General features: G+C 43.6%; 3 non-coding genes across 3 annotated transcripts; all 3 read right to left on the reverse strand.

Moving 5' to 3' along the window:
• Positions 1-3167: 3167 nt before the first annotated feature.
• TRNAI-AAU (transfer RNA isoleucine (anticodon AAU)) lies at positions 3168-3241 on the reverse strand. The gene has a single exon. It is a non-coding gene; the product is annotated as a tRNA-Ile (tRNA).
• A 3591-nt stretch (positions 3242-6832) lies between these two features.
• Positions 6833-6906, reverse strand: TRNAI-AAU (transfer RNA isoleucine (anticodon AAU)). Its single transcript has one exon. It is a non-coding gene; the product is annotated as a tRNA-Ile (tRNA).
• Positions 6907-10498: 3592 nt separating this feature from the next.
• TRNAI-GAU (transfer RNA isoleucine (anticodon GAU)) lies at positions 10499-10572 on the reverse strand. The gene has a single exon. It is a non-coding gene; the product is annotated as a tRNA-Ile (tRNA).
• Positions 10573-15245: the final 4673 nt, after the last annotated feature.

Consider the following 15245-nt stretch of genomic DNA (forward strand, 5'->3'; position numbering starts at 1 on the left):
ACATAGCCAACGGTTCGTTGCTCAAGCCTTCCCTACTGCGCCTTCCCATGTCTCTCCTGCCGACCACAGTGCAGGAAATCTGAGTTTGCATTTGCGCGAAGAGACGTACAACACAAGAAGGCGCGCTTTTGTGCGCCGGGCACCACCCGGCCTGTGCATTCCTCACTGTCGTGAGATCAGTTTACTCAGCAGAGCATGACGCTGCAATTGGTTAGTAGGGCAGGCCTGACCAGAATAGTATATTTGGGGTCATGAATTTGATTGCATTTTTAAAACAGTAACAGAACTTAACTGCAATGTTTAAATAGGTGTAGACATATTTAAACAGTGTCAATTTAATAGAAGAATTGTGGACAATTCAGAGGGGAGGCACCAATGTTTTTTTTACCCATTGGGTGGATGCGGCATTAAAGAGTTTGAAGACCACTGGTCTAAGTGGACACTAATACACCTGGATGCTCCTGAATTCCTCGCAACAGATGCCAGCAAACCTGGCTGGAGAGCTACTGTGTTGGACTGATCCTGTCGATTCAAGTGGTCTTTCCTAGAGAGTCGGAGGTCATGGAAATAGATGGAGTTGATGGTAATCTTCAGGGCTTTGAAGTTTTCCCATCATCATCTGTCTCAAAAAAATGTGCCAGTAAAGACAGAGAATAAGGTAGCTGTCTTTTACATTAACCAACAGTGAAGCATGCATTCAAAATCCCTCAATGCAATAGCAGAACAATTGGGTTATTGGGCAGAGATCAACCTGTTGCACACGTCGGCAGTACACATCAAGGGCACCGACAATGTGATGGCAGACAGCTGGAGGTTTCCAAATTTGCTGGAGTGGACGTTATCCAGGTCGTTGTTTTGAGAGATATGCTGAGAGTTTGTGAAACCCTTTCTGGATCTCTTTTCAAACAAGGACAATGCTCATCTTTGTCGATTCTGATCCAGGCTTCCGGAACAAGGAGCCTAGGTAGTGAACGTATTGGTGATAAAGTGGCTGAGAAGTCTCCTTTATACATTCCCCCACTTTTTATTGATCCAGATGGTTCTCTTCAAGTCTCAGCAGGGACGAGGGAACTTTATTCTTGTGGGCCCTTATTGGCCAGAGATGTCATGGTTTCCTCTTCTGAACCCCTGGCTCTTCTACCTCCTTGGGTACTGCTCAAGTGTGTCTCTCTCAGAACGTCGTCCCTGACCTTCTTGCTCCAACTCACTCTATCGCTTTGGAGGTTGAGAAGTCTGGACTGCTAGCAAAGGGTCTTTCCTCTTCCTTAGTGGAGTTAATACAGCACTCCAGCAGGCCTTCTATTCGAAGTCTTACTCAAAGAACTGGAAGTCTTTTGAGACGTGATGTTCTGCTCATGATCTTTTGGCACCTACCTGTAGTTTGTCTGCTATTTTGCATTTTCTTCTGAATCGGTTTTACTTGAATCTCTTTCCACACTGAAAGCTCATTGCTTTGCGATAAAGGTTTTTAGGGACTTTTCTGTACCTTCGAAGATGTTACAATCTTTGGTGTCTAGACTGTTCTGATCTTTTGTCAATTGTAAGACCAGTTGAAAAATCCCTTTTCTCCAACTCAGAATCTTCCTACTCTTTTATAGGCTTTGCAATTTTATCTCTTTGAGGATCTGGATACTGTAGACATAAAGATTGTTTCCTATAAATTTATTTTCCTATTTCCTATCACCTTGCTGAGAACAATTGGGGAGCTGGGAGCCTTAAAATGCTGCCCTCTCTTCATTTGATACTTTGGAAGATGGGGTAACTTTAAGGCCTAGCCTTACCTTTGCTGCAAAGGTTAAGTATATTTTTGATAGATCTTAGGAAATAATTCTTCCTTCTTTCATCCCCTCTCCTTCCTCTCCGGAGGAATATTTTCTGAATACACTTGATGTTTAAAGAGCTCTTTTCATTTATGTCACCAGGCCTCTGCAGTTCAGGAAAACCGACTCCTTGTTTGTGACTTTTGGACAGCCTGGAAAAGACAAGAAGGTGACTTTTATGACTCTGAGTAGGTGGATTAAGTTGTCAATTTTTCTGGCTTTGCAAGGCTTTTTAGAATATCTTCCAGTTCAGGGATGGTCTACGAGAGGAATGGCCACCTCCTGGGTTGAATTCCAGTGAGTAACAATCTAGGAAATTCCTAGGGTGGCTACTTGGTCCTCAGAGCATACATTTGTCAAGCATTATGGCTTAATAATTTTTCTGTTTTGCATTTGAGTACCAATGTTTTGAACTCTGCATTACCCTTAGTCCATCTTGTCTTTGTCACAAACATTACATCCTGCCCACCTTCCCATCAGTCCTTTGGCAAGGGCTTGGCACCCAGGTTGGGTGCATGGGGCTAGCATTTAAGGATCCTCCTGTTCTTTCTTCCTGTTGGAAGGTGACATCACCTTACTTTGTAATGACTGTCACAAGGACGCAATGGACTAAGGCTAATGAAGATTACCAATAAGTAACCAACGCATCACCACTCTTTCTGAATGTGCGTGGCTCATTCCGCAGGACTAGTTCTTTGTATGATTCCTGGATTTTCAGAAGCCCTTTGATGGCAGCACCCCCACACTGAAAATTGTTTCAGCACCACTGTACAAGGGTCAGTTGTCATGCTCATCTGCGGCGTAAATTTGCATTGAAGTAGTCTAACTCCCCAGGCCTTGTGTTTTGCTCAATTTGCCGTTGTGAGTTTTCTCTCAATCACTGTCGACTTCCTTTGATCTTTCTTTCTTCTTTCACTTCACCTTCGCCTTCAGTGTATCTTTCGGCCCTCTTAAGAGACACACCCCCTTGTAGCCACTTCTATACTTCTGTCACCTAATTATTTTCCTATCCTTTCCCCTGTAACGTTGCTGATCCTAGCTATAGCATCACTATCCAGAATCTGTTCACCTGAGTTATGTTCCTCTTATCCCCACGCATCTAATAATCAGCTCTTGGTCTCCCTCCACCTCTCACGAGACATAGTCTGAGGCAGTGTCTCCATCTTGGAGAGACAATCCCTTGCACTTGTGTTGTTCTACTGGCGCTGCCGGCTTGAGCTTTGGTCAGCAGTGGCAAAAGAAGGACTAATGGAAAGTGAACGTATACTGGAGCAACAGAGTGTATGGATTTATAAGAGCTTGATTAAATGAGAAAAAAAGAGTATAGTTGAGAGAAAAAATGCAACATGGCCCGTACGGGGATCGAACCCATGACCTTGGCGTTATTAGCACCACACTCTAACCAACTGAGCTAACCAGCCATGAGGACTAAAGATATCCTTTTTCCATGTAATGCAGATAGATAGAAGAGTTGGTCTCACCATCGCAATTCCTTCATACTTTTCTCCTTCCGCCCCCTGTCTGGATTACAATAACAAGAGCTGTGGAGTGCTGCACGCCAGCCTCAGTGCCTCTTCTTTCACTCAATCTCACTGTGTGCTGTGATATCTTTGTAACATCGCTTGTTGCCGGAAAAAAAGGAAAGGAGGGATAGTATTTTTATTCTTTTACAACAAAACCCAAAATGCATCGGCTTGCTTGGTCATTAAGTTTACAAGGCCAGCTGCTTTTGAGATATTATAATTATAGTGGTTATTCGGCGTTGGAGGTAAGAATTTTTTTTTTAGGTCTGGCCGTTCCTTCTGCTTCAAATTACTTGAGCTCATGTCAACAAAGTAACAACAAAACATAGCCAACGGTTCGTTGCTCAAGCCTTCCCTACTGCGCCTTCCCATGTCTCTCCTGCCGACCACAGTGCAGGAAATCTGAGTTTGCATTTGCCCGAAGAGACGTACAACACAAGAAGGCGCGCTTTTGTGCGCCGGGCACCACCCGGCCTGTGCATTCCTCTCTGTCGTGAGATCAGTTTACTCAGCAGAGCATGACGCTGCAATTGGTTAGTAGGGCAGGCCTGACCAGAATAGTATATTTGGGGTCATGAATTTGATTGCATTTTTAAAACAGTAACAGAACTTAACTGCAATGTTTAAATAAGTGTAGACATATTTAAACAGTGTCAATTTAATAGAAGAATTGTGGACAATTCAGAGGGGAGGCACCAATGGTTTTTTTTCCCATTGGGTGGATGCGGCATTAAAGAGTTTGAAGACCACTGGTCTAAGTGGACACTAATACACCTGGATGCTCCTGAATTCCTCGCAACAGATGCCAGCAAACCTGGCTGGAGAGCTACTGTGTTGGACTGATCCTGTCGATTCAAGTGGTCTTTCCTAGAGAGTCGGAGGTCATGGAAATAGATGGAGTTGATGGTAATCTTCAGGGCTTTGAAGTTTTCCCATCATCATCTGTCTCAAAAAAATGTGCCAGTAAAGACAGAGAATAAGGTAGCTGTCTTTTACATTAACCAACAGTGAAGCATGCATTCAAAATCCCTCAATGCAATAGCAGAACAATTGGGTTATTGGGCAGAGATCAACCTGTTGCACACGTCGGCAGTACACATCAAGGGCACCGACAATGTGATGGCAGACAGCTGGAGGTTTCCAAATTTGCTGGAGTTGACGTTATCCAGGTCGTTGTTTTGAGAGATATGCCGAGAGTTTGTGAAACCCTTTCTGGATCTCTTTTCAAACAAGGACAATGCTCATCTTTGTCGATTCTGATCCAGGCTTCCGGAACAAGGAGCCTAGGTAGTGAACGTATTGGTGATAAAGTGGCTGAGAAGTCTCCTTTATACGTTCCCCCACTTTTTATTGATCCAGATGGTTCTCTTCAAGTCTCAGCAGGGGCGAGGGAACTTTATTCTTGTGGGCCCTTATTGGCCAGAGATGTCATGGTTTCCTCTTCTGAACCCCTGGCTCTTCTACCTCCTTGGGTACTGCTCAAGTGTGTCTCTCTCAGAACGTCATCCCTGACCTTCTTGCTCCAACTCACTCTATCGCTTTGGAGGTTGAGAAGTCTGGACTGCTAGCAAAGGGTCTTTCCTCTTCCTTAGTGGAGTTAATTCAGCACTCCAGCAGGCCTTCTACTTCGAAGTCTTACTCAAAGAACTGGAAGTCTTTTGAGACGTGATGTTCTGCTCATGATCTTTTGGCACCTACCTGTAGTTTGTCTGCTATTTTGCATTTTCTTCTGAATGGATTTCACTTGAATCTCTTTCCACACTGAAAGCTCATTGCTTTGCGATAAAGGTTTTTAGGGACTTTTCTGTACCTTCGAAGATGTTACAATCTTTGGTGTCTAGACTGTTCTGATCTATTGTCAATTGTAAGACCAGTTGAAAAATCCCTTTTCTCCAACTCAGAATCTTCCTACTCTTTTATAGGCTTTGCAATTTTATCTCTTCGAGGATCTGGATACTGTAGACATAAAGATTGTTTCCTATAAATTTATTTTCCTATTTCCTATCACCTTGCTGAGAACAATTTGCGAGCTGGGAGCCTTAAAATGCTGTCCTCTCTTCATTTGATACTTTGGAAGATGGGGTAACTTTAAGGCCTAGCCTTACCTTTGCTGCAAAGGTTAAGTCTATTTTTGATAGATCTTAGGAAATAATTCTTCCTTCTTTCATTCCCTCTCCTTCCTCTCCGGAGGAATATTTTCTGAATACACTTGATGTTTAAAGAGCTCTTTTCATTCATGTCACCAGGCCTCTGCAGTTCAGGAAAACCGACTCCTTGTTTGTGACTTTTGGACAGCCTGGAAAAGACAAGAAGGTGACTTTTATGACTCTGAGTAGGTGGATTAAGTTGTCAATTTTTCTGGCTTTGCAAGGCTTTTTAGAATATCTTCCAGTTCAGGGATGGTCTACGAGAGGAATGGCCACCTCCTGGGTTGAATTCCAGTGAGTAACAATCTAGGAAATTCCTAGGTTGGCTAATTGGTCCTCAGAGCTTACATTTGTCAAGCATTATGGCTTAATAATTTTTCTGTTTTGCATTTTAGTACCAATGTTTTGAACTCTGCATTACCCTTAGTCCATCTTGTCTTTGTCACAAACATTACATCCTGCCCACCTTCCCATCAGTCCTTTCGCAAGGGCTTGGCACCCAGGTTGGGTGCAGGGGGCTAGCATTTAAGGATCCTCCTGTTCTTTCTTCCTGTTGGAAGGTGACATCACCTTACTTTGTAATGACTGTCACAAGGACGCAATGGACTAAGGCTAATGAAGATTACCAATAAGTAACCAACGCATCACCACTCTTTCTGAATGTGCGTGGCTCATTCCGCAGGACTAGTTCTTTGTATGATTCCTGGATTTTCAGAAGCCCTTTGATGGCAGCACCCCCACACTGAAAATTGTTTCAGCACCACTGTACAAGGGTCAGTTGTCATGCTCATCTGCGGCGTAAATTTGCATTGAAGTAGTCTAACTCCCCAGGCCTTGTGTTTTGCTCAATTTGCCTTTGTGAGTTTTCTCTCAATCACTGTCGACTTCCTTTGATCTTTCTTTCTTCTTTCACTTCACCTTCGCCTTCAGTGTATCTTTCGGCCCTCTTAAGAGACACCCCCTTGTAGCCACTTCTATACTTCTGTCACCTAATTATTTTCCTATCCTTTCCCCTGTAACGTTGCTGATCCTAGCTATAGCATCACTATCCAGAATCTGTTCACCTGAGTTATGTTCCTCTTATCCCCACGCATCTAATAATCAGCTCTTGGTCTCCCTCCACCTCTCACGAGACATAGTCTGAGGCAGTGTCTCCATCTTGGAGAGACAATCCCTTGCACTTGTGTTGTTCTACTGGCGCTGCCGGCTTGAGCTTTGGTCAGCAGTGGCAAAAGAAGGACTAATGGAAAGTGAACGTATACTGGAGCAACAGAGTGTATGGATTTATAAGAGCTTGATTAAATGAGAAAAAAAGAGTATAGTTGAGAGAAAAAATGCAACATGGCCCGTACGGGGATCGAACCCATGACCTTGGCGTTATTAGCACCACACTCTAACCAACTGAGCTAACCAGCCATGAGGGCTAAAGATATCCTTTTTCCATGTAATGCAGATAGATAGAAGAGTTGGTCTCACTATCGCAATTCCTTCATACTTTTCTCCTTCCGCCCCCTGTCTGGATTACAATAACAAGAGCTGTGGAGTGCTGCACGCCAGCCTCAGTGCCTCTTCTTTCACTCAATCTCACTGTGTGCTGTGATATCTTTGTAACATCGCTTGTTGCCGGAAAAAAAGGAAAGGAGGGATAGTATTTTTATTCTTTTACAACAAAACCCAAAATGCATCGGCTTGCTTGGTCATTAAGTTTACAAGGCCAGCTGCTTTTGAGATATTATAATTATAGTGGTTATTCGGCGTTGGAGGTAAGAATTTGTTTTTTAGGTCTGGCCGTTCCTTCTGCTTCAAATTACTTGAGCTCATGTCAACAAAGTAACAACAAAACATAGCCAACGGTTCGTTGCTCAAGCCTTCCCTACTGCGCCTTCCCATGTCTCTCCTGCCGACCACAGTGCAGGAAATCTGAGTTTGCATTTGCGCGAAGAGACGTACAACACAAGAAGGCGCGCTTTTGTGCGCCGGGCACCACCCGGCCTGTGCATTCCTCACTGTCGTGAGATCAGTTTACTCAGCAGAGCATGACGCTGCAATTGGTTAGTAGGGCAGGCCTTACCAGAATAGTATATTTGGGGTCATGAATTTGATTGCATTTTTAAAACAGTAACAGAACTTAACTGCAATGTTTAAATAGGTGTAGACATATTTAAACAGTGTCAATTTAATAGAAGAATTGTGGACAATTCAGAGGGGAGGCACCAATGTTTTTTTTTCCCATTGGGTGGATGCGGCATTAAAGAGTTTGAAGACCACTGGTCTAAGTGGACACTAATACACCTGGATGCTCCTGAATTCCTCGCAACAGATGCCAGCAAACCTGGCTGGAGAGCTACTGTGTTGGACTGATCCTGTCGATTCAAGTGGTCTTTCCTACAGAGTCGGAGGTCATGGAAATAGATGGAGTTGATGGTAATCTTCAGGGCTTTGAAGAGTTCCCATCATCATCTCTCTCAAAAAAATGTGCCAGTAAAGACAGAGAATAAGGTAGCTGTCTTTTACATTAACCAACAGTGAAGCATGCATTCAAAATCCCTCAATGCAATAGCAGAACAATTAGGTTATTGGGCAGAGATCAACCTGTTGCACACGTCGGCAGTACACATCAAGGGCACCGACAATGTGATGGCAGACAGCTGGAGGTTTCCAAATTTACTGGAGTGGACGTTATCCAGGTCGTTGTTTTGAGAGATATGCTGAGAGTTTGTGAAACCCTTTCTGGATCTCTTTTCAAACAAGGACAATGCTCATCTTTGTCGATTCTGATCCAGGCTTCCGGAACAAGGAGCCTAGGTAGTGGACGTATTGGTGATAAAGTGGCTGAGAAGTCTCCTTTATACATTCCCCCACTTTTTATTGATCCAGATGGTTCTCTTCAAGTCTCAGCAGGGGCGAGGGAACTTTATTCTTGTGGGCCCTTATTGGCCAGAGATGTCATGGTTTCCTCTTCTGAACCCCTGGCTCTTCTACCTCCTTGGGTACTGCTCAAGTGTGTCTCTCTCAGAACGTCGTCCCTGACCTTCTTGCTCCAACTCACTCTATCGCTTTGGAGGTTGAGAAGTCTGGACTGCTAGCAAAGGGTCTTTCCTCTTCCTTTGTGGAGTTAATTCAGCACTCCAGCAGGCCTTCTATTCGAAGTCTTACTCAAAGAACTGGAAGTCTTTTGAGACGTGATGTTCTGCTCATGATCTTTTGGCACCTACCTGTAGTTTGTCTGCTATTTTGCATTTTCTTCTGAATGGGTTTCACTTGAATCTCTTTCCACACTGAAAGCTCATTGCTTTGCGATAAAGGTTTTTAGGGACTTTTCTGTACCTTCGAAGATGTTACAATCTTTGGTGTCTAGACTGTTCTGATCTTTTGTCAATTGTAAGACCAGTTGAAAAATCCCTTTTCTCCAACTCAGAATCTTCCTACTCTTTTATAGGCTTTGCAATTTTATCTCTTTGAGGATCTGGATACTGTAGACATAAAGATTGTTTCCTATAAATTTATTTTCCTATTTCCTATCACCTTGCTGAGAACAATTGGGGAGCTGGGAGCCTTAAAATGCTGTCCTCTCTTCATTTGATACTTTGGAAGATGGGGTAACTTTAAGGCCTAGCCTTACCTTTGCTGCAAAGGTTAAGTCTATTTTTGATAGATCTTAGGAAATAATTCTTCCTTCTTTCATCCCCTCTCCTTCCTCTCCGGAGGAATATTTTCTGAATACACTTGATGTTTAAAGAGCTCTTTTCATTTATGTCACCAGGCCTCTGCAGTTCAGGAAAACCGACTCCTTGTTTGTGACTTTTGGACAGCCTGGAAAAGACAAGAAGGTGACTTTTATGACTCTGAGTAGGTGGATTAAGTTGTCAATTTTTCTGGCTTTGCAAGGCTTTTTAGAATATCTTCCAGTCCAGGGATGGTCTACGAGAGGAATGGCACCCTCCTGGGTTGAATTCCTGTGAGTAACAATCTAGGAAATTCCTAGGGTGGCTTCTTGGTCCTCAGAGCATACATTTGTCAAGCATTATGGCTTAATAATTTTTCTCTTTTGCATTTGAGTACCAATGTTTTGAACTCTGCATTACCCTTAGTCCATCTTGTCTTTGTCACAAACATTACATCCTGCCCACCTTCCCATCAGTCCTTTGGCAAGGGCTTGGCACCCAGGTTGGGTGCATGGGGCTAGCATTTAAGGATCCTCCTGTTCTTTCTTCCTGTTGGAAGGTGACATCACCTTACTTTGTAATGACTGTCACACGGACGCAATGGACTAAGGCTAATGAAGATTACCAATAAGTAACCAACGCATCACCACTCTTTCTGAATGTGCGTGGCTCATTCCGCAGGACTAGTTCTTTGTATGATTCCTGGATTTTCAGAAGCCCTTTGATGGCAGCACCCCCACACTGAAAATTGTTTCAGCACCACTGTACAAGGGTCAGTTGTCATGCTCATCTGCGGCGTAAATTTGCATTGAAGTAGTCTAACTCCCCAGGCCTTGTCTTTTGCTCAATTTGCCCTTGTGAGTTTTCTCTCAATCACTGTCGACTTCCTTTGATCTTTCTTTCTTCTTTCACTTCACCTTCGCCTTCAGTGTATCTTTCGGCCCTCTTAAGAGACACACCCCCTTGTAGCCACTCCTATACTTCTGTCACCTAATTATTTTCCTATCCTTTCCCCTGTAACGTTGCTGATCCTAGCTATAGCATCACTATCCAGAATCTGTTCACCTGAGTTATGTTCCTCTTATCCCCACGCATCTAACAATCAGCTCTTGGTCTCCCTCCACCTCTCACGAGACATAGTCTGAGGCAGTGTCTCCATCTTGGAGAGACAATCCCTTGCACTTGTGTTGTTCTACTGGCGCTGCCGGCTTGAGCTTTGGTCAGCAGTGGCAAAAGAAGGACTAATGGAAATTGAACGTATACTGGAGCAACAGAGTGTATGGATTTATAAGAGCTTGATTAAATGAGAAAAAAAGAGTTTAGTTGAGAGAAAAAATGCAACCTGGCCCGTACGGGGATCGAACCCATGACCTTGGTGTTATCAGCACCACACTCTAACCAACTGAGCTAACCAGCCATGAGGACTAAAGATATCCTTTTTCCATGTAATGCAGATAGATAGAAGAGTTGGTCTCACTATCGCAATTCCTTCATACTTTTCTCCTTCCGCCCCCTGTCTGGATTACAATAACAAGAGCTGTGGAGTGCTGCACGCCAGCCTCAGTGCCTCTTCTTTCACTCAATCTCACTGTGTGCTGTGATATCTTTGTAACATCGCTTGTTGCCGGAAAAAAAGGAAAGGAGGGATAGTATTTTTATTCTTTTACAACAAAACCCAAAATGCATCGGCTTGCTTGGTCATTAAGTTTACAAGGCCAGCTGCTTTTGAGATATTATAATTATAGTGGTTATTCGGCGTTGGAGGTAAGAATTTTTTTTTTAGGTCTGGCCGTTCCTTCTGCTTCAAATTACTTGAGCTCATGTCAACAAAGTAACAACAAAACATAGCCAACGGTTCGTTGCTCAAGCCTTCCCTACTGCGCCTTCCCATGTCTCTCCTGCCGACCACAGTGCAGGAAATCTGAGTTTGCATTTGCGCGAAGAGACGTACAACACAAGAAGGCGCGCTTTTGTGCGCCGGGCACCACCCGGCCTGTGCATTCCTCACTGTCGTGAGATCAGTTTACTCAGCAGAGCATGACGCTGCAATTGGTTAGTAGGGCAGGCCTGACCAGAATAGTATATTTGGGGTCATGTATTTGATTGCATTTTTAAAACAGTAACAGAACTTAACTGCAATGTTTAAATAGGTGTAGACATATTTAAACAGTGTCAATTTAATAGAAGAATTGTGGACAATTCAGAGGGGAGGCACCAATGTTTTTTTTTCCCATTGGGTGGATGCGGCATTAAAGAGTTTGAAGACCACTGGTCTAAGTGGACACTAATACACCTGGATGCTCCTGAATTCCTCGCAACAGATGCCAGCAAACCTGGCTGGAGAGCTACTGTGTTGGACTGATCCTGTCGATTCAAGTGGTCTTTCCTAGAGAGTCGGAGGTCATGGAAATAGATGGAGTTGATGGTAATCTTCAGGGCTTTGAAGTTTTCCCATCATCATCTGTCTCAAAAAAATGTGCCAGTAAAGACAGAGAATAAGGTAGCTGTCTTTTACATTAACCAACAGTGAAGCATGCATTCAAAATCCCTCAATGCAATAGCAGAACAATTGGGTTATTGGGCAGAGATCAACCTGTTGCACACGTCGGCAGTACACATCAAGGGCACCGACAATGTGATGGCAGACAGCTGGAGGTTTCCAAATTTGCTGGAGTGGACGTTATCCAGGTCGTTGTTTTGAGAGATATGCCGAGAGTTTGTGAAACCCTTTCTGGATCTCTTTTCAAACAAGGACAATGCTCATCTTTGTTGATTCTGATCCAGGCTTCCGGAACAAGGAGCCTAGGTAGTGGACGTATTGGTGATAAAGTGGCTGAGAAGTCTCCTTTATACATTCCCCCACTTTTTATTGATCCAGATGGTTCTCTTCAAGTCTCAGCAGGGGCGAGGGAACTTTATTCTTGTGGGCCCTTATTGGCCAGAGATGTCATGGTTTCCTCTTCTGAACCCCTGGCTCTTCTACCTCCTTGGGTACTGCTGAAGTGTGTCTCTCTCAGAACGTCGTCCCTGACCTTCTTGCTCCAACTCACTCTATCGCTTTGGAGGTTGAGAAGTCTGGACTGCTAGCAAAGGGTCTTTCCTCTTCCTTAGTGGAGTTAATTCAGCACTCCAGCAGGCCTTCTATTCGAAGTCTTACTCAAAGAACTGGAAGTCTTTTGAGACGTGATGTTCTGCTCATGATCTTTTGGCACCTACCTGTAGTTTGTCTGCTATTTTGCATTTTCTTCTGAATGGGTTTCACTTGAATCTCTTTCCACACTGAAAGCTCATTGCTTTGCGATAAAGGTTTTTAGGGACTTTTTTGTACCTTCGAAGATGTTACAATCTTTGGTGTCTAGACTGTTCTGATCTTTTGTCAATTGTAAGACCAGTTGAAAAATCCCTTTTCTCCAACTCAGAATCTTCCTACTCTTTTATAGGCTTTGCAATTTTATCTCTTTGAGGATCTGGATACTGTAGACATAAAGATTGTTTCCTATAAATTTATTTTCCTATTTCCTATCACCTTGCTGAGAACAATTGGGGAGCTGGGAGCCTTAAAATGCTGTCCTCTCTTCATTTGATACTTTGGAAGATGGGGTAACTTTAAGGCCTAGCCTTACCTTTGCTGCAAAGGTTAAGTCTATTTTTGATAGATCTTAGGAAATAATTCTTCCTTCTTTCATCCCCTCTCCTTCCTCTCCGGAGGAATATTTTCTGAATACACTTGATGTTTAAAGAGCTCTTTTCATTTATGTCACCAGGCCTCTGCAGTTCAGGAAAACCGACTCCTTGTTTGTGACTTTTGGACAGCCTGGAAAAGACAAGAAGGTGACTTTTATGACTCTGAGTAGGTGGATTAAGTTGTCAATTTTTCTGGCTTTGCAAGGCTTTTTAGAATATCTTCCAGTTCAGGGATGGTCTACGAGAGGAATGGCCACCTCCTGGGTTGAATTCCAGTGAGTAACAATCTAGGAAATTCCTAGGGTGGCTACTTGGTCCTCAGAGCATACATTTGTCAAGCATTATGGCTTAATAATTTTTCTCTTTTGCATTTGAGTACCAATGTTTTGAACTCTGCATTACCCTTAGTCCATCTTGTCTTTGTCACAAACATTACATCCTACCCACCTTCCCATCAGTCCTTTGGCAAGGGCTTGGCACCCAGGTTGGGTGCATGGGGCTAGCATTTAAGGATCCTCCTGTTCTTTCTTCCTGTTGGAAGGTGACATCACCTTACTTTGTAATGACTGTCACAAGGACGCAATGGACTAAGGCTAATGAAGATTACCAATAAGTAACCAACGCATCACCACTCTTTCTGAATGTGCGTGGCTCATTCCGCAGGACTAGTTCTTTGTATGATTCCTGGATTTTCAGAAGCCCTTTGATGGCAGCACCCCCACACTGAAAATTGTTTCAGCACCACTGTACAAGGGTCAGTTGTCATGCTCATGTGCGGCGTAAATTTGCATTGAAGTAGTCTAACTCCCCAGGCCTTGTCTTTTGCTCAATTTGCCCTTGTGAGTTTTCTCTCAATCACTGTCGACTTCCTTTGATCTTTCTTTCTTCTTTCACTTCACCTTCGCCTTCAGTGTATCTTTCGGCCCTCTTAAGAGACACACCCCCTTGTAGCCACTCCTATACTTCTGTCACCTAATTATTTTCCTATCCTTTCCCCTGTAACGTTGCTGATCCTAGCTATAGCATCACTATCCAGAATCTGTTCACCTGAGTTATGTTCCTCTTATCCCCACGCATCTAATAATCAGCTCTTGGTCTCCCTCCACCTCTCACGAGACATAGTCTGAGGCAGTGTCTCCATCTTGGAGAGACAATCCCTTGCACTTGTGTTGTTCTACTGGTGCTGCCGGCTTGAGCTTTGGTCAGCAGTGGCAAAAGAAGGACTAATGGAAATTGAACGTATACTGGAGCAACAGAGTGTACTGATTTATAAGAGCTTGATTAAATGAGAAAAAAGAGTTTAGTTGAGAGAAAAAATGCAACCTGGCCCGTACGGGGATAGAACCCACGACCTTGGCGTTATTAGCACCACGCTCTAACCAACTGAGCTAACCAGCCATGAGTACTAAAGATATCCTTTTTCCATGTAATGCAGATAGATAGAAGAGTTGGTCTCACTATCGCAATTCCTTCATACTTTTCTCCTTCCGCCCCCTGTCTGGATTACAATAACAAGAGCTGTGGAGTGCTGCACGCCAGCCTCAGTGCCTCTTCTTTCACTCAATCTCACTGTGTGCTGTGATATCTTTGTAACATCGCTTGTTGCCGGAAAAAAAGGAAAGGAGGGATAGTATTTTTATTCTTTTACAACAAAACCCAAAATGCATCGGCTTGCTTGTTCATTAAGTTTACAAGGCCAGCTGCTTTTGAGATATTATAATTATAGTGGTTATTCGGCGTTGGAGGTAAGAGAGTTTTTTTTAGGTCTGGCCGTTCCTTCTGCTTCAAATTACTTGAGCTCATGTCAACAAAGTAACAACAAAACATAGCCAATGGTTCGTTGCTCAAGCCTTCCCTACTGCGCCTTCCCATGTCTCTCCTGCCGACCACAGTGCAGGAAATCTGAGTTTGCATTTGCGCGAAGAGAGGTACAACACAAGAAGGCGCGCTTTCGTGCACCGGGCACCACCCGGCCTGTGCATTCCTCACTGTCGTGAGATCAGTTTACTCAGCAGAGCATGACGCTGCAATTGGTTAGTAGGGCAGGCCTGACAAGAATAGTATATTTGGGGTCATGTATTTGATTGCATTTTTAAAACAGTAACAGAACTTAACTGCAATGTTTAAATAGGTCTAGACATATTTAAACAGTGTCAATTTAATAGAAGAATTGTGGACAATTCAGAGGGGAGGCACCAATGTTTTTTTTTCCCATTGGGTGGATGCGGCATTAAAGAGTTTGAAGACCACTGGTCTAAGTGGACACTAATACACCTGGATGCTCCTGAATTCCTCGCAACAGATGCCAGCAAAGCTGGCTGGAAAGCTACTGTGTTGGACTGATCCTGTCGATTCAAGTGGTCTTTCCTAGAGAGTCAGAGGTCATGGAAATAGATGGAGTTGATG

The sequence above is a fragment of the Pleurodeles waltl genome, chromosome 12, assembly GCF_031143425.1.
Source record: "Pleurodeles waltl isolate 20211129_DDA chromosome 12, aPleWal1.hap1.20221129, whole genome shotgun sequence".
Lineage (NCBI taxonomy): Eukaryota > Metazoa > Chordata > Amphibia > Caudata > Salamandridae > Pleurodeles > Pleurodeles waltl.